This window comes from Anabrus simplex, chromosome 2, assembly GCF_040414725.1.
Source record: "Anabrus simplex isolate iqAnaSimp1 chromosome 2, ASM4041472v1, whole genome shotgun sequence".
Taxonomy (NCBI): Eukaryota; Metazoa; Arthropoda; class Insecta; order Orthoptera; family Tettigoniidae; genus Anabrus; species Anabrus simplex.
The window spans coordinates 735,320,982-735,341,627 of NC_090266.1; the positions used below are offsets into that span (position 1 = coordinate 735,320,982).

A 20,646-nucleotide genomic window follows, 5' to 3' on the forward strand; every position below is an offset into this window, starting at 1 on the left:
GTGCTGATCTGATAAAGTTCTCCTGTAGGTTGAAAATGATCATTCCACATTGCAGGAAATCATCGGTGCATATTTTAAAAGATAAAACTAGCTGGGTGAAATATCTTCTGATGGCTCTTCTCGTTCCCTACTAATGATCTTGCAAACAGATAGAGAACTGTCGGCAGCCCTGAAAATGGTTTTCCGTGGTTTCCCATTTTCACACCAGGCAAATGCTGGAGCTGTACCTTAATTAAGGCCACGGCCGCTTCCTTCCCACTCCTAGCCCTTTCCTGCCCCATCGTCGCCATAAGACCTATCTGTGTCGGTGCGACGTAAAGCAAAAAAAAAAAAAGAGAACTTGAATAATCTAGATTGAATGGAGGTCATTAGAAACTCTGACCAATGAAAGTCACTTAGCCATCCCCAGATTCTGAGAAATTGTAATTAGGAGCTTCAAGCTCAGCCTGTAAATTTATTATCCGATTATTTTAGAACTCTTTAGAAGTGTTCTTCAAGCTTACGAGCTAAATTTTGTAAATAATTGTTAATTACTTGGCAAGGTATTTAGATGTGAAAAGAAAATGAAGGGAAAGGTTAAGAAAAGAAATAAAACTGCCAATTTTAAAGTTTTAAATTAATCTTTCGACTTTTTTACATCCACCTATTCATGCCTGCACCTTCTTTCTCCTCTGAGAAAAGATTACTGCTTTCATCTAGCAGTTTATAAATCACATATTCATTGTTCCCTATTGACATCATTGACATAAAAAACCTTGAAAGGAAATTATTTTGGTTTTATCTTATTCAATACCACTCAGATTCATAAAATATACTACTACTACTACTACTACTACATTATTAACATTTATAAATTGCTCGTTTTATGGTACATGCTTCGTACCTATTGTGGGACTCCTTCAGCCGATACAATTGATAAAACAGTTACATGATTAAAAAGCTTTTATAACATCGAACATTGCACATAAACAATTATTTTCATACTATTTGTTCATTATGTGAAAACAATATTCACTAGAAAAGTGTCAAACATAAAGTAGCCACGATAGACTAGATTGTCCAAAAACGATATTGATTACTTAAAAATACACATAAGTTACAGTGATCACTAAAATTGTTGTGATTCATTGGAATAGGACGTAATCTTACTGTGTTTTCATGTTAGAGACTCTCCAGAAATAATTTCAAAAATCTTTGGTCAAAGTTAAAATGTAGTCTGTATACTTGTCTTTATGTAAGTTAATGCTATTGTGAGTGAGAAGGTCACTTAAGCAAATTAGAAATAGTAAGTTACATCAACATTTTAAACTTTGTCTTAAGTAACAAATATTTTACATGTAATCACAGATGGGTCTTCCTTATGGAGGTTCTGGCCTCCGGGATTTTGGCAATTTTCTTTTTCTTAGACTTCTTGGAACATACAAAATTTAATGGACAAGTGCACGGCCTGGAGGACTGGTTAAGATATGTTGATGACATGTTCATCATCAATGATCGGAGAAGGAATAATAGCTCCGATGTTCTCCGACACGCCATAGAAAGGTAGAGTTCAGTGTCAAAGATGCAATGAACAATTCCGTAAATTTCTTAGATGTCACAGTTATAAGAGAGAAGCAGAAGTTTGTCTATGAAGTCCATAGGAAATTGACATATTCACACGTATTATTATTATTATTATTACTATTATTATTATTATTATTATTATTATTATTATTATTATTATTATTATTATTATTATTATTATTATTATTATATTTACAGCCAACCGCCACAAGAAAGCGGCTTACTATAGTTTTGTATATCATGCTCTCAAATTACCCCTTTTTCATGACTAATGTTTCAAAGAACTGAAATATATAAGCAACATCCAAATTTAATGGTTTTGATTCAGGTTTCATCAACAAAATTTTAAGGAAAGTAAAAAGGATGTTTTTTTCAAAATTAAACCCCGACAAGTGTAAACAAATCTGCTTTTGCTGTTTTTCATTTAATAATCCTAAAATTACACAGGTAGCTAAATTGTTTGAGAAAAGAAACATTCAGGTGGCATATTCCACCCACAATACCAATGCCAACATTTTTTCAATCACAATAGCGTTAACTTGAAGAAAGACAACTACACAGCCTCAGGTGTATAAGGCTTAACTGTGTTCATTGCGAGGCCTCGTACATCGGACAGACAGGACAAGGCCTTGCAACCAAATACATGGAGCATGCACATGCCAGCATACGTCAAATTCTCCACTGTGAGTACCCACATGGTACAGACAGAACATACATTTACTTCCACAGAAGAAGATTTGAATGTCATAAAGAGAATGAAGAAAGGATACCTCTTAAACATAACGGAGAACCTGCACATCTTTCTTGATCAGTTTTATAATAACATACATAATCTGAATGACTATTCAGATAATAGGAATCTTTTTTTAAAATCAATTCCTCACTTATTAAATTTATTTAACGTTAATAGCAAAATATTTTACGGAAGGAAGAATTTTTCTCCCTCCTTGATGGAGTCCTTCGCCACCGCTTCCTCCTTCCTCCGTTACTTCCCCTCCTTCTACCACGCAAGCAGGCCCCACTGGCACACACAGATATAATACTAGAAGGAAGGTAACTGTGAGTGCAGCAGGTAATCAGGAGTGAGTCAGCTATGGGAGGTGATACAGGGTGAGTAATCTTAACCATTCACCTCATATAACAATTAGTTTGTCTCGCTGTTTTCAGATACTTAGTTATACTCTCCAATTTCCAGGTTTGGATACAACAACTGCACATGGAGTTCCTTGTTTAATTCAAACACAACTGATCCATTTTGTCCGAAGTAAGAAATTTTCCCTTTCCACTCACAGCAAGTGACCTGCTAAACACTCTTTTCCTGAATGATTGTATATAGCTGGAATTCTTCATTCTTGAGCCTTTACGAACAAGATATGTCACATGCTACAAGACTCAAAGACTCATAGTTTTTTAAGCCTTTTCCATGATTAGGACAAAATGTTCTTAACAATGTGTTGTTACCTGTGTGTATCTATGAAACCTGTACTTTGTGTGCATTTTAGTCTTCAACTATGAACCCAGCAGAAATTTTTTTCAAAAGAAAACAGAACATGTACTGTTTTATATACAGAGATGCCAAGTATTACGATTCAATCGTAATAATTACGAATTACCCATCGCAATTACGCCTTTACGAATCACACACCTCAAATTATGATTTTAGTTGATTTTTAAATCTAAGTGTATGAAGTGGTCAAAAAGATACACAAGGAATGCCATTACAGCTTGAATTCTCAGAATATTATTTCCGGATTTCTCAGTAATCATTTATACCCCTTTCCTGTCCCTGGATTAAGAATATTTCGAATTTTCACGCGCCGAACGCAGTGTGTGCTTCCAGTACCGGAAATATAGGCACCTGTGAACTGGTATATCTTGCAGAGTTGTTGTCTTTGTTCGTCACATGATCAGACTTCCATGCAAATATGCGAGTTCTTTTGTCTTTGGTTTGGCGGCAAAGTGATGACAAGCTCCGTTTAATTGTGAATATTGTGTGCGTGACTGTTGAAGAAGTATTTATTGCGATTCAGTTGCCAAATTTACATATATTGCTCTTCTAGGATATATGGTAATCGTGTGTTACGAAATGCGAAAGGTTTGAAATAATGAAGCGATTTTTTGTTCAGGAAAATACGTATGATTACCTAACCGTGACTAGTGACGCTAGTAATAAACCAAAAATAGTTCAAAAAATTTAGGAAGGAATACTCGAAAGAATGGCCTGTTTACTGCGTTCCTCAAAATCTAATTCACGCATGTTTTGAAGTGTGTGTAGCCGCGATTTTTCAGATGCGCATGATGAGAAAGAACAAGACTGAATTCCGCGCTAATATGAACTCCGAACAGTTCTCTGTTAGTGCAGAGGATCCACATGATATCAAAAGAAAAAGCATATCACCATTGTACGTTTACCAAACAGGAACTACAAGCTTTCAATGATATGCAAGTTAGTAAGATCTCAGAAAAAAGATAATCTACGACCGCCCCCCCCCCCCCCGGTACCTTAGCGGCTGCATTACGAATTGCCTTTCTTGAAAGTTGGCATCTCTGTATATATAATTCACTGGGGCCATCTAGGACCACATTAAGTCTTGTTGCATTTGACACTGAACATGGCCTTCTTTAGAGCCCAAATTTCCCTTATTCTTTGTAAGTGGGCCTGCTTGCGCTCCTTTGCCCAAGGGGCACCGTGTCTTCTCTTCAGTTGCTCGTCTCGGTTTAGCCCGTTCGTCAATATTTTCTTGCAGAAGTGATCTCTGTTAAGGGCGTCTTCAGCTGAGATATGTAACATTTGCAGGTCTTCTTTGGTATTTCTACACCAGGAAATTGTGGTTTTGGGGTTTGAATCAAAAAAGTGAAAGATCTCTTTAGTTAATTTTCTTCCATCCATTCTTTTCAGATGACCGTAAAATCATGCCCGTCTTTTTCGGATTGTGTCAGTAATTTTATATATTTTGCTGCAGACTTCCTCGTTGGATCTCTTTTGATGGAGGGCCGATGACCTTCGATGTTAGGCCCCTTTAAACAACAAGCAAGAAGCATCATCTTTTGATGGATTCCATTTCTGTACTTTGATCCCAAGATTCGTCTCAAAATTTTGAGCTCTTTTTTTTTCTCCAGTTCTTCAAGGAGTCCTTTGTTGGCATTTAGAGATAGGGTTTCGGCTGCATATAGAACTACTGGCTTCAGAACTGTTTCATAGTGACGTATCTTGGTGTTTTGGGAAAGGAATTTTTTGTTGTAGATTGTGCGGGATGTTTGGTAGGCTATTTCCAGTTTGCATACTCGTTCCTGAAGTACTTCTTTGTCCAGTCCATTTTTCATGATGATCTCACCCAGGTATTCGAATTTGTCTAGTCGGGTGATGTCCCCGTATTGTTTTTAACCTTTAATTAGTCGCTCACGGAGATTTTCTCCGGGCCGATTACATTTTGCACGGTACTGAACTTCCCAGTTGAACTGCAGGTCTCCCCATCCTTATACCTTTCTCCTCGTTCAACTGAACTCATCCTGTTAGCATTTCGGCGCGATTGTGCATCCTGTGTGCGAGTGTGGGATCATTGTTGTGACGAATGACATCACCTGGATGTTCCCTCCGTGTGCGATTAAATTACCATATATTTTAGTGCATCATTTTTTATTTTGGATGTCAATGACCTAGTAGTTTTGTTCTTCTAAACTTATTTTAGAAAAATATTATTTCATATTTCATATGATGTGATCGTCGTAGGTAATGGCGAGTCTCATGAATTTAATATCATAAGATCATTCGACATAGTTAAGGTCTACAGTATTCTGCCTTTAGATCAAACAAACTGTGTAAAAATAACCTACAAGTACTTAAATGTGTTTCTTTTATTTATACCGAAGAATACTGCAAACAAACATGCCAAAACAACATCTCAAAGGACGAAAATGACGCACATTTTTAACCCCGGAGGTTACCTCCATGCGCGACTAGTAACGTAATAATTTTCACGCGACTAGACAAGGGTTAAACAAATTAAAATTCTTTTAATGTAAGAATAATCAAAGATTATTAAAGTGGTTGAAAGGTGGAATTTTTAAACTTGTTAGTTGAGTTTTTTACATATTAAAATTCCAACACAGACCAATATGAAATTTATAACATGTAACAACATTCATTTACTCGGAGCTTCTTGTGGTTAATGGCTGAGATTTAGGTATACATGTACAAAGACTTTATCATTTTGCTCGTATTCGATAACAGAACAGGAACAAACATGTGAAAGCAAAAGAATTAAGGAGTTCTTTATTTGAATAAACATTTTGAATTAGTTGGCCCTCAAAATAATGAAAACCTGGGTGTGAAATGCAAACTTCGCTTGGGAGCAATTATTTTGAAAGTTGTAAGCTATCATGTTTAATCTCACTTAGTAATGATATCCAATTAATTTCTCTATCTTAGAAAAACACAAAATTAAAAAAAAAATTCTTGCAAATTTCAGTCCCATGTGAAAAAAAGTTATTTCCTAAAGAATGGCATTCTGCAGAATAATTGCAATTGTAATTTTTACAAATTACTTGTTAAAAATATAATTGTAATTAAGTAAACTAATACTCAGGTAACTGTAATTCAGGCCAATTCCTTTTATTTTGTACTTTTCCCCATTACTGCATATTATTGCATAAAAACTCTTATTGAGGCCTATCTTTTACAGATAGGTAGGCTATATACCATTATACATTTTATTTTGATAAATATTATAAATTTTCTCCGAGGCTGCATCATATTTGCATCCATTTTCAGGCTGTTAATATGATGGGCTCGCCACTCCCAAAGGCATTTTAGATGAGGGCGCTCCTAACATGGGAGTGCAGACGTCTTCTGCAGCCGCCCCTAACCTGGGGACGGACGCTGCTTGATGGGTTCCAGTCTCATTTCCTACAATGAGGGGACCATCACCCCACCTAAGAGAGCTCATCCACCCGAATCTGTTGGTCCTCTTAGGGGGTTGAGTTATATCTCGTCGCCCGACACTCTGAGCAGAGTTGCTGGCTGTACAGTCTACTCCATTACCATCGCAGACTGGATCAGTAAGACAGTTAGAATATATATATATCCCAATTGGGACAGCCAAATCCTAACCCTGACAGACAAGAATGAAGAACTGATAGTTCATGAAAGAGAAGAACATAGCCATCCTTGATCTTAGTGAAACAAAATTGAAAGTAAAGCAAATTTGTGTCCTCGTCCCAAGATATTGGAGCTCTTTTCCGGCACACCTCAGATCAAAGTGAGCTGCATGTACCATTTAAACCACATACCAGCCCTCCTACCATTCGTAAATTTCTGACAGTACCAGGAATTGAACCCAGGCCCCAGAGAACGGCAGCTAATAGTGCTAACCATTATGCTATGCAGGCAGACAAAATGGAAAGGAAGAGGGGAAAGAAAACTGCAGGAAGGGTACAGGCTGTTTTACAGGACAGGATGCAATGAATGGAGTAGGAATGATCATCAGAAGGGATGTCCTGGAATATGTGGAGGAAGTGAATAAAATCAATGACAGAATGATCATAACAAGGATACATTCTGAGACAGGAATACAAGATCTGTTCCAAGTATGCACTCCACAAACTGGAAATAAAGACAAGAATGTAGAACAATTCCTTGAAGAAATGGAGAAATACGTAGAAGACAAGGAAGTAATGATAATGGGAAATCTGAATGCACAATTGGGAAGAGAGAGACTGGTAAGAGAGGAAATTCTGGGGCCATGTGGAACTAGAATCAAGCAAGGGATATGTTAATGGACTTCTGCCAGAGGAACCAACATATAAGAGGAAAAACATGGTTTAAAAAGAAAAAAATGGTTTAAAAAAATAGCCAGAAGATTACCAGGTATGGATGGAGAGACAGAAGAACAAAATCACTGATTGATTATGCAATATTGGAAAAAATACATCTGTAAGATCTTATGGATGTTACAGCTATGTCTGAGGAAGCTTTTGGGGGATGACTATAGAGCAGTGATAACAAAGTTGAAAGTAGGCAAGGTCACAAAACTAGCAGAGAAAAGAGAAAGAAAGATTAGGATCTGGAGATTGAAGGAAAATGAGGTTAAGGTAGAGTTCAGGAAAGAACTACAAACACTGATACCACAGACACATATTAGTTGTGTTAAAGAGGGATAAATTATTTTAAGGGTGCATTTGAAAGCTGTGCAGAGAAAACGTAGCAGAACATCAGGAAAGGTAAAAGAGAAAGAATCAACATGGTGGAATGATAGAGTGAATTATAAAGTAAAGGGAAGGAAGAAAACTTGGGAAGGAATGGAAAACACAAGTGGATTTACGTCGCACCGACAGAGATAGGTCTTATGGCGATGATGGAACAGGAAAGGGCTAGAAATTGAAAATGGGAAACCAAAGAATACCATCTTCAGGACTGCCGACAGTGGGGTTCGAACCCACTATCTCCCAAATACTAGATACTGGCCGCACTTAAGCGACTGCAGCTATCGAGCTCGTTAATGGAAAACACAAAAGATTAGAGAGTAGAGCCAGATACATGGAAGTGAAAAGAGTTTACAAAAAATTAGTAACAAGAGAAAAATTGGGAAATATTCACCAAGGATGTAAAGGAGAATTTGAACTGTGGGAAGAAAATATTATTTGGAAATAAGAAACTGTATGAATGAAAAGGTGAATACAGAATTTGTGAAGAATAAAGGAGGGGTAATACTGACAAAACCAGAAGAGATAATGAACAGATGGAAAGAAAATTTCAGTGAACTGCTGAACGTGAGAAACCAGACGTGGAGAAGGTATCCAGGTAACAAAGAAGAAATTAGACATTACAATGACAGAGGTGGAATTGGCAGTAAAAAAGATGGAGACTGAAAAGCTGTGAAAATGGATGAAGTAGGCATAGGAATTATTAAGGCTGCAAGACCAGCAGAACTCCACTGGACTTGCAGAATACTAAAGTGTGTATGGAGAGAGGAAAAAGTGCCCGAGGATTGGAAAAAGGGGGTTATAATACCAATATTCAAGAAAGGAGATATGAAGATGTGCAGTAACTATCGAGGAATCACTGTCCTCTCCCATGTTGCCAAGATAATGGGAAGGATAGTGAAAAGAAGAATTAGAGAAAAGGTGGAAACTCAATTATAAGGTCAACAGTAGAACCCCTTTTCATTCTGAGACAGATCATGGAAAAGAGCTGGGAGTATGGAAAGGATATAGTAATGACTTTTATAGATTATAGATTTTATAGATTAAGAAAAGACAGCATCCACAGATCAAAAGTTTGCAAAAGCCTGAAACACAGGGGCATTGGCAAGGAACTAATAACAATGATAAAAGCAATACATGATAACTGTTACAGCTGTATGAAGACAACAGTGGTTAGAAGAGATTGGATTGGAATTGACAATGTGCTAAACAAGGGAGTGTGTTGTCAGCTTTTTGTTCATAACGGTGATGGATGACATCATAAAAGCAGGAAGGGAAGATTATAGAGACAAAAGAATGCATGTAATGATGTTTGTGGATGATATTGCGATCCGGCAAGAAGATGAGGGAAGAGGTACAACAACATATCAATGTGCTGAATAGAAGGATTGAACAATGAGGAATGAGGATCAATGTGGAGAAGAGCGAGATAGTAGTGATGAGGAGAGGAAGTATAAAAGGTAAAGGAGCTATCAAAATTGGAGACAAGGAAGTAGAAACAGAACACTTCAAATACTTGGGAAGTGAACTGACAGAAAATGGAGGACTGAATATGGAAATTAGTAGAATGATACAACTGGGGAGTGCCTTCTACCCCCAGATATAGAGATTAATATGGAATAAAGATATAACCATGAAGGCTAAAGAAGTAATGTATCAGGGATATTATTTACCTATAATGATATATGCAGCAGAAAACTGGACAATGATTCAGAAAGATGAGAGTAGAGTACAGCCAGCTGAAATGAAATTCCTGAGGAGTATGGTACAGAAGACAAGGAGGGATGGAGTGAGAAATGAAGACATACACAAAGAGCTAAATTTGCAAAAACTGACAAACTGGAACAAAATAGACAGAGGTGGTTTGGACATGTCAAGCAGATGAAAGAAGAAAGACTGCCAGAACAAGCACTGGAAAGATGGATGAGAGGGAAGAGAGGATAAGGGAGATCAAGATTAAGATGAATGGACTCTGTGAAGCACAGTATAGGACAAGTTACCTGGCAACAACTGATTCAGAAGGAGATATTATCTAACAATAAGTTCTCTCTTTGAAATTATTAAACACAAGTATAGTTCACAGTGAAAAGGATGTGCCTCACTTCCAAATTTGTCACGAATTTAAATTATGATTTCTTTGCCTAAACAGTTCATTGAGTTGAATGAGGAATGGTGGAGAGACAGGACGAAGTGGAGAGGAACCATATTTGCCCCCGCCCGGTGTCTGCTGGAAAAGAGGAATTGATAATGAAGGATTATGTAATTAATTTCAAAATATGGTTTCTAATTTTTAAGATAATTCTTTACGGAATACTATAACATAAAAATGCTTAGTAAGGTTTATCTTTTACTGTTAGGTATATATCAAATGTATTACATTGTTTGTAGAGGTCTGTACGCTCAACAATTCTTTAACAGACATCTGGGGTCTTGTTGATGTTTTAGGCAGCATAATTCAAGAAATTGCTACGATAGCAGTTTCTTCTTCAACTTCCTGCATTAAATTTGCTGCTACTCAGCTTCCTTTCATAACAGATTAATATTTCATAAACCTAAACCTTTCTTGATAAATGCTCTATACAATTTTATAACTAATGAATTTTTACTTTGGTTCCATATTGATATGTAATGTTAATAAGATTAAATTATTTAAGAGAATGTATTGATTTGATCCACTTATTTAATACTTGTCATAATAATTATATTATCAGTTCATTTTACACTTCTAGGACATGTTTCAGCTCTTATTTGAGCCATCTTTAGCTAAAAACAAAATTGATTGGTCACTTTAAAAGTGATTCATTATTTACAAAGATACATGTTAAAACTTGTGCATTAAAAACACACACAATATCATATTAAAATAAAAGTCCTATAAGACATTGCTTGATGTATAGTCTTTGGTAAAATGCAAATAAAAGCGATATGAAGACCCCACTCTTTGTTACCGGCATGTATTGTGGTGGATGCCAGTTTGAAATGCTGGAATAATTACACTTATTTAGACTGCTGACACTTGTGTGTGGAGCTGTACAATGTCAGTGTTGCCAATATAGAACCTCTTGACATAGAGTTACACGGGGAGTGGGGGGGACTCATGAATGTCTTCATTATTAAGTTGTCAAAATGTCCTCTCTTACAGCCCTGATGTTGATATTGTCAGGTGAGGTGGTCGTCTGAGCGAGTGTTGCCTTGAATTGTTACTGTCGAGGAGAAGTGCAGGTGAAGGCGAAGTTGGAGCAAAGAGAGTGGAGAAAGTTTTTTTTTTGTTTTTTTTTTTTGCTAGGGGCTTTACGTCGCACCGACACAGATAGGTCTTATGGCGACGATGGGATAGGAAAGGCCTAGGAGTTGGAAGGAAGCGGCCGTGGCCTTAATTAAGGTACAGCCCCAGCATTTGCCTGGTGTGAAAATGGGAAACCACGGAAAACCATCTTCAGGGCTGCCGATAGTGGGATTCGAACCTACTATCTCCCGGATGCAAGCTCACAGCCGCGCGCCTCTACGCGCACGGCCAACTCGCCCGGTAGTGGAGAAAGTAGTTTGTTCGATGTTTGTTGCAATTTTTTTATTATTATTATTTATTTTTTTTCTCTGTGAATAATTGTTGATGTTTTTCAATTCCTCAAATAATACATTGTTTCTTTCTGTGGTTTCATTAAGGTTTTACATAGGGTTGTGCTTTTGGTCAAGGTGTATATGAATATTTTCAAAAATATTCAGGTATTTCTTTTTATTGGCTATTTGAATGATTTTCATGTCTTGATTGATGATGATGATGATGATGATGATTGTTGTTTAAAGGGGCCTAACATTGAGGTCATCGGCCCCTAATGGTACGAAATGAGACGAAATGGAATGACAAATTAAAAGTCTAAAATTCTCCACTGACCAGAATTCAAAGCGTGAGAACGAAGAATGAATGGATGGACATGAATTTAAAACAATCAATGGATGCGACCCGCAATGCTTTACATTCACACAAACTGATGTAAAAGAATAGGATTACTGACCAAGGGACTGCTGCTATAATTAACACTAAAACGAAGATGCTTGCAGTCTAAAGGGGGTCCAAAATCCAAGTTATGGGCCCCTCATAACGGTACTGATCACTAGGAAAGTAGAACCATGGTATTTGTCATATTGTGGTACTAATCAAAAGTAGCAGAGACTTGCGGTATTCCACACATTATTGTACTACTCAGAGGTTATGAAATTCGACATATAATATAGACCTATGGTTTTCTCACTTTGCGGCGCCATTTACAGGCAACGCAACTCTATGGTGTTCATCACATAACAGTACTAACCACAGGGACCTTCCCTTATCCCGTGGTGTTCCTCATATAGTGGGTACTAATCACAGGCAAGGCAGAACCATGGTAGCTATCATCCCATGGTCCTGCTCATATGGTGGTACTAATCACAGGTACTGCAAAAGCCAACCGCACGGTGCTCCTGCGTGCTACTAATCACAAACCTATTTGGTACCTAATATAGTGGTACTACGCGTAAGTAAAAGCGACCCATTATGCTCTCCACGTGGTGGTACTAATCACAAGTAGTTTCATGGTTTCAAGACAATCATCCCTTGGTCGCCCCTTTTAGTCGCCTCTTACGACAGGCAGGGGATACCGTGGGTGTATTCTTCGTCGGCGTCCCCCACCCACATGGGGTTGTGTGTTTGGTCCGCGAGAGGTATTTTATTTCCCTCAAGTCCGCCGGCAAGCCGGTTAGGACCCCCCTATCCACCACCTGGGACGCGCCACGTTGGCATGTCTTGATTAACGGTAGAGAATTTGTGGTTGCATTCATTCATGTGTACATCCACTGCTGTATGTTGATAATGATGATGATGATGTTGTTGTTGTTGTTATTATTATTATTATTAAAGGTGTTAATGTTATAGAATGCCTTGGCATTTGTGTTGCTGGTTTTGAACGTGATGATGAAATTACATTTCTTTAAAATGTTTGCGATTTGGTGCGTGTTATTATATGTAAAAGTGACATACTCTCTTTCTCCCTTTTGAATCTTTATTCAGGGTGGTGAGTGACTTAATCTTTATTTTGTTAATGATTTTGTTAACATATTCCTCCATGGCTCAGGCGGCAGCGCGTCGGCCTCTCACCGCTGGATGCCGTGGTTCAAATCACAGTCACTCCATGTGAGATTTGCGCTGAACAAAGCGGAGGCGGGACAGGTTTCTCTCCGGGTATTCCGGTTTACCCTGTCATCTTTCATTCCAGCAACACTCTTCATTCTCATTTCATAGCATCTATCAGTCATTAATAAATCACTTTGGGAGTGGCGACCCCATCGTACTACTAGCCTATATATGTTTCATTCATTACATCCCTGACCTGGTCAATGACTGGAAAACAGGTTGTAGGTTTTCATTCATTATAACAGCCATATTGATAGCAATCCTTTGTACTATATGTGATTAATTTCTTTCTTGCAGTCTTCACCTGAAAGGGGGATACTTATAGCTGTGTGAATCATGTTGTAGAAAGCAGCTTTTTTGTATATGCCTGGGTGTAAAGAGTCCTTTCTAATAACATTGATTGTCTAAGTGGGCTTTCTATAATTATTAAACTTAAGAGAATCATAGTTTCTGGTCATTTTGAGGTCCAGAAAATTGATAGGGTTTTTTTAATCGTTTTATTAACTTCTCGTTCGTGTGTGAATTTGATATGTGGACTTACACAGTTAAGCTGATCTAAAACAGTTTTACTGCAGATTATTTGGTGGTGTTTTATAGTGAGAACATCATATACATATCGGGTCCAATGTTATTGAGTATTTATGTGCTCTCTATATTGTCAATGAAAATCTCTGCCAGTATGCTTGAAGTAGGTGATCCCTCTGGCAATCCTTTCTGTTCATAGATGTTATTGTTAAAGGTGAAAAAGTTATTATCTAATACCAACTTTAAAATATTTAAGAATTCCTCTATTTCAAGTTTACTTAAGTTGTTCTTTTTATTTATTTTTTAATAGATTTATGGTTTCTGCTGCTGGGATATTTGCATGCATGTTGGTGATGTCGTAAGAGTGCACTGTGTGCAAGGGATTTAGTTTGAGGATTTTAGTAATATTACAGAATACTATAGAATTTTTTACAGATGTTTTGTTCCAAATATTATGTTTGGCTAGAAATCTTGGAATAAATTGAGGAAATTTTTAGGTGGAGCTTTTCCTGAAATTAATAATTGGTCAAATGGAAATGTCCTTTTTGTGAGTGAAGACCTTCGTGAGTTCTGCTTCGTGAGTTCTGCCAGTTTGACTATGTCAAAAGTTGCATACTGACATCATTAACAATGCATAGCTCCACACAAAAGTGTCAGCAGTCTACATAAGTGTAATTATTCAAGTATTTCTGACTGGAAACCAGCAGAATACATGTCTGTAACAAACAGTAACATCTTCATATCGCCTTTATTTGCATTTTACCAAAGACTATACCAAAACATTTTCAAACTTATAAGCCATTAAGCAACCTCTGATAAGAGGACCGTTATTTTTGTGGCAGGTGTATTATCAAGAAAGAACAGCAGAATTGCATCAAGAAAGGACAACAGAATTTCATTTTTGTTTATTTTGTATTTTGAGAAATGAAGAAATAATTCTAGATTCTGCTGGAATATTTTTTATGTAATTGAAACATGTTTGTAATCTTTTTTAAATTAGGAAGCATCAAGATGTGTTTAACAGTATGAACATTACAAGATGCAAACAGTGATTTTTTTTTGTATGTAAATTTTATGTAATTGATCATTTAAATTAATGTCAGCAAGCATGAGGAAAAGACACTTGGGACGTTTTAACTTGAAGAATTTCTTGAAGAATTATTTGAAAATTAATTTTTGTAATTCTGCATGTCAAAATTGTAATCTGATGAAAATGTAAAGGTGCTTTAGTTGTGAAACATCCTATACCGCATGTGCGGTTATTGCTGTTGAAATAGATGTCGCAATAGGAAATCTCGAGGAGTTGCTATCTTAATATGACCATATATGGTCATGCAATTTCATTCGCTAGAATAACGAGATTTCCTATTGGCAAAAAGATAGGGAACCTAGTGGTAATTGTTTCTTATTGGTTAATTGTGGTCAGGCTATTTCCGTTCTTAAGCCGGCTTCAAAAAAATTATGCGTGTGCTCGGCGTCATTGACACCCGACCGCCCTAGCGAGCGCTCGAGCTCGAGGGCTTCCCTCGGGAACTCCAATTTTTGTTGGTAAGTGTTGTTTCAATGTTATTCTCAATGTTTCCTGGTTTTGTTTGATTTAATTTAAATTCTTTGGTATTTCAGTATTACCTTGCTTAATGTAATTTTCAAGGTTTTAAATGTAATGTGTCCAAGTTTACCCTAGGTTCCCGTTGACGCAATTTCAGTTCTATCACTGACTTTTGTTTTAAACTATACATTGTAATGTAGCATCACCCTGTTATGTTAAATCAAATTTTCTCTAAGTTACTTAAGTATGTCTTGATTCAGTGTCGTGGAACTGTATTTTGTTAAAGTCTTTTAAACACCCTTCATTTGTGCATAAGTATCAGTTGCTATGTCATGATCTTGTTTCTTGTAATATTGGTTTTGATTATGTTCATATAATGAGTTTTGAGGCGATTATTGTAAGTCTTTTCTCCCCCATAACGTCATACGTTCCCATGGACCTCATAGGGGCCCCCGCACCTTCCACTCTCCTCTCTTTGTTGTCATTTTCAGGCCTATAAGTGTTCCCTTGTAAATTATTTAATTTTGCGTATTGAAAATTATCTGTCACATTTCCGTGCTCTGATGTGTATTTCATCACCACTGCATCATTTTACTATTTCCTTATTCACATTTTATGTTGCTATTTATTATTATTTTGTGTATGCGCTCGAAAACAACGCTACATTGGTAGCAGAGCGTGGTTATGGAAAAGAAAAAGGGTTTACAATGATCATTCTCGGCTAACTTCTCAAAAATTAATTTTAAATCTTAAGTTTGAATAGAGGTTGTAAGTGTTACGTGTGTATTCTTAACTCCTATTTATTTATTTCTCATGATTCTTGCGCGAGTTCATCTCACCACGTGTTTTTTGTTCCAAGATGTGCTGTTTGTGCTGCTGTGTTCCACATTGTAATTAACGGTTGGAGGAAATGGTATGTCACTATTTGTAACAAGTTTTTGGTTTCGTTAATTTAATTTCTTGTGTGGCAAGGTTTCACTTGACCATGTGTTTTGTAGTAAAGTTATATCTTCATATCTCGTGTGCTGTGTTCGCATTCCGAAAGTCTTCTTTGATAAATTTCAATTTGTTTGATTATGTCAAGTTTTTTTTTTGATACATGTGTTTTGGTCGTAACATCTGTGGGATTACTTGTTGCTTTAAGCTACATCGCAAAATCGTGCTAAGTATTGTACTTCCTTGTCTCACCGCATGTTATCTTTTGAACAGCTAATGTGATTATCTGTTAAGAGATACCTGATTACTGACCTATACCTCAAGTCTGCAAGCGCATTTTCCATCTTACAAATTTACTCATGTCTTAATATTGTGTTTCTTCCAGACTACGTAAATTGTAGTGTGAAGTGTCAGAGTGATCATTGTGTTCTGGTTAAATTTTAGCACAGAGTTTCGTTAGTTTTTCTGTAATTTCTGTTTTGGTAAATTTTTGGCAACAATTTTGAGGTTAATGTTCGTAAATTTTTGTCTATTTCTACGGGTGTTTTTCTGTTCGTAAATTTTGAGGTTAAAGTTCGTAATTTTAGTCTATTTCTTCTAGTGTTTTTCCTGTTCGCAAATCTCGTATTTTAGCAAAGTATTTTCAAAATTTTGTTTCTTGTTGCCTATGGTGTTTTATTTGGCAGTATTCCACATGTGTGATCTTTTAAAATTATTTTGGTGTCGTGTTTTAGCTCGGTATGTATTTAAATTTCTGGTCATATGATGTTTTTGGTCTGTTGCTGTGTTTGGGTTCGTTTCTGAGTAGGTATGGGACTCATTTTGAGGACCATTTCCGGCGATTTTTTAAATTCGAAAATTTCCTAGTATGTCTTGTGCTTTTCCATCGTGTAAGTGTCTGTTCCCTTGTCACGTATATTTATTCACCCGTGTGTTCCTATAGTTCTTAGGAAGGGTACTACATCACTGCGATAGTCTTGTAGGGTGAAACGTGCTCACCATATTCATAGACCAGCGAGGCTGAGGCACATTTTGGGCGAATTTGACGGGTTAGGATCTGCACTTGTGCTTGTGACATGTTTGAAACCTAGTGTATCTGATATGAGATTCCTCATAATCTTTTTCTTGGTATTAGGTGCCTAGATGGAGAACAATGTCCTTTGTGATTGTAAGAATGATTACTAGGAAGATTTTCTGCAAACATTCATTTCAGTGTCGGTATGCTGAGCTATTAATGTCGGTTAAATTCATAGAGTCCTGTCAAGATTTTCATTTCTGTTATTTTAAATTTGGCCCTAGTGAAATTTTGAAGGTATCGCGATTTAGCTAAGCTAGTCAGTTAATTTTCCTGCTTGTTTTGTCTTGTTCGATTTTATCGATATTAAGAATTTCTTGCATTATGGGTTCGCGTCTTCAAAATTTATGTACTCAATTTGCAGAAGTATGGGATTCTCTAGACTGAGCACGGTTCAAAATTTGGGTAGCCATGCCGTATCTGTCTTACCATTTTGTAAATAATTGTGTTTTTTCTTTGGTGCCTTGGGAAGGCATGTGTGTGTGTGTACTGAGACTTAGGCCTTAAGGTGCTGAGAGGCCATTCCTCTCCTGGGAGTACGATATTGGCCCTAAGAGTCCCATTGTTGTGTGATAAGTTCAAGTGTACTTGAGGTCATGTTTTGATGTTCTGTCCTTTTTCTTTTGTGAGTACTTATCGTGCCTTTTTTCCATTGGTTGGTTACACTGATTCAGGAATCGTCGCACTTGTGCCTTGTGTGTACTTGGGTGTTTGTCGTGTGTCGGAGGACAGATGAGCTTGGTAGTCTTGTGCATTGTGCGTTTACCTGGTAATCTCTGGTATGAAGATTCTACTTGTACCTTTTTATTTCTTGTATCAGCGAGTTGGAATTCTGTATGCGCACTCTTGAATTATTTTCATCGTTTCGCTTGAGATTTTCTTATTTCGATTTGGTATTCTTGGATTAATTGCGCCTTAATTTGAACGATGTGACACGTAATACATAATGTGAGATATCTGTGTTAAAATTTTATGAGTACATGATATAGTAAATGAATAGCGACTTACTAACCTCAATTCATTGAATATGGTTGCAAGCTGACGTAATTAAGTATTTATTGCCCTGTTTTGAGTTCCCTTGCAACATTCTAAATTTTTCCTTTTATTTGCTTGTTTTTTTCTTAACGTTGGGTGATTAAGAATGCACACGGTAACTTAATTTAGTAGTTATAAGGGATTTAGTTATAAATAAATTTTTTGTTTTTGGGGGTAAAGATCCGGCCGGATACATTGGCAATTTTATAGGTTATTTAAGAATATTAGTTGTAATAAGCATGGTCGCTGTGACCATGTTATGTATAATTTATATAATGTGTTTTGGGGTAAAAGTAGAATTTTATTAATGGCCATAGTTAGGAATTTTGTAATGTTTTTGGCACTAGGGTAAACTCTGGCAGATTTCCTTTTTTTTTTTTTACTATTTGCTTTACGTCGCACCGGCACAGATAGGTCTTAAGGTGACAATGGGATAGGAAAGGGCTAAGAGTGGGAGGGAAGCGGCCATGCCCCAGCATTTGCCTGGTGTGAAAATGGGAAACCACGGAAAACCATTTTCAGGGCTGCCGACAGTGGGGTTCGAACCTACTATCTCCCGAATACTGGTTGCACTTAAGCAACTGCAGCTATCGAGCTCGGTGGCAGATTTCCTTTTAGTCTTTTAAATTGTCCTAAATTCTGAAATAGCACATGCCAAGGGGGCTGGGGTACCCCAGAACTATGAGAGGGAACCTCCCTAAGGAGGCTTCTTATTTTTACCAAAAAAAAGACACCCTCGAAACTCAACTTTAAGTCATCGATAGTTCAGGTCTTATTTCTTCAGCTCCAAGTTCCTGCTGCGTCTGTTTATGTTCCGGTGACTGCAATACCACTGACTCTGTTCAACCTGGGGTATCTGTTTGGAGCCTGCAACGCACCTATTGGCCACTACTATCTGATGGTGGAAAGGGAAGGTGGTTCTGATGGTGGCAGTAGGTATTGCTGTGCCAATAACCTTCGCCTGTTTTGGGCCAGTTCACTAAGCTGGTGGACTGTGCTGAGGCTGTAAGAGAGCTATGGTTGGACTGCAATATGGATGGAGACGTTGACAACGGCCGCGGTCAGCGCCTTCGTTTGACAGCGATACCAATGCTCTAATTGTTTTTGCCTGTATAGACATTCCTGAAGAGAACGAAAGTATTGTGATGTCAAGTGTCGGATGTAGTGTGGTCACAACCCCCTCAGTAAGGTTTAAGAATTTTTGTTTTGTTTTTCTCGAGCTTCGCTCGAGTTTGATGGAGGGGAGGATGTGGCAGGTGTATTATCAGGAAAGAACAGCAGAACTGCATCAAGAAAGGACAACAGAATTTTATTTTTGTTTATTTTGTATTTTGAGAAATGAAGAAATAATTCTGGACTCTGCTGGAATATATTTATGTAATTGGAACATGTTTGTAATCTTTTTTAAATTAGGAAGCATCAAGATGTGTTTAACAGTATGAACATTACAAGATGCAAACAGTGACTTTTTTTGTATGTAAATTTTATGTAATTGATCATTTAAATTAATGTCAGCAAGCATGAGGAAAAGACACTTGGGACGTTTTAACTTGAAGAATTTCTTGACGAATTATTTGAAAATTAATTTTTGTAATTCTGTATGTCAAAATTGTAATCTGATGAAAATGTAAAGGTGCTTTAGTTGTGAAACATCCTATACTGCATGTGCGGTTATTGCTGTTGAAATAGATGTCGCAATAGGAAATCTCGAGGAGTTGCTAACTATCTTAATATGACCATATATGGTCATGCATTTTCATTCGCTAGAATAACGAGATTTCCTATTGGCGAAAAGATAGGGAACCTAGTGGTAATTGCTTCTTATTGGTTAATTGTGATGGGCTATTTCCGTTCTTAAGCCGGCTTCAAAAAAATTATGCGTGTGCTCAGCGTAATTTACATCCGACTGCCCTAGCAAGCGCTCGAGCTCGAGGGCTTCCCTCGGGAGCTCCAGTTTTTGTTGGTAAGTGTTGTTTCAATGTTATTCTCAATGTTTCCTGGTTTTGTTTGATTTAATTTAATTTCTTTCGTATTTCAGTATTTCCTTGCTTAATGTAATTTTGAAAGTTTTAAATATAACGTGTCCGAGTTTACCCTACGTTCCCGTTGACGTAATTTCAGTTCTATCACTTACTTTTGTTTTAAACTCTACATTGTAATGTAGCATCACCCTGTTATGTTTAAATCAAATTTTCTCTAACTTACTTAAGTATGTCTTGATTTGGTGTCGTGGAACTGTATTTTGTTAGTCTCTTAAACACCCTTCATTTGTGTGTAAGTATCAGTTGCTATGTCATGATCTTGTTTCTTGTAATATTGGTTTTGATTATGTTGATATAATGAGTTTCGAGGTGATTATTGTAAGTCTTTTCTCTCCCATAATGTCATACGTACATGGATCTCATAGGGGCCCCCGCACCTTCCACTCTCCTCTCTTAGTTGTCATTTTTAGGCCTATAAGTGTTCCCTTGTATATGATTTAATTTTGCGTATTGAAAATTATCAGTCACGTTTCCATGCTCTGATGTGTATTCATCGCCACTGCGTCATTTTCCTATTTCCTTATTCACATTTTATGTCGCTATTTATTATTAT

At 37.0% G+C, this 20,646-nt stretch overlaps 1 protein-coding gene across 3 annotated transcripts in view; it reads right to left on the bottom strand.

Moving 5' to 3' along the window:
• LanB1 (laminin subunit beta-1) overlaps positions 1-20,646 on the bottom strand; it is a 584,100-nt gene that overhangs the window by 256,290 nt on the left and 307,164 nt on the right. The window lies entirely within an intron of this gene.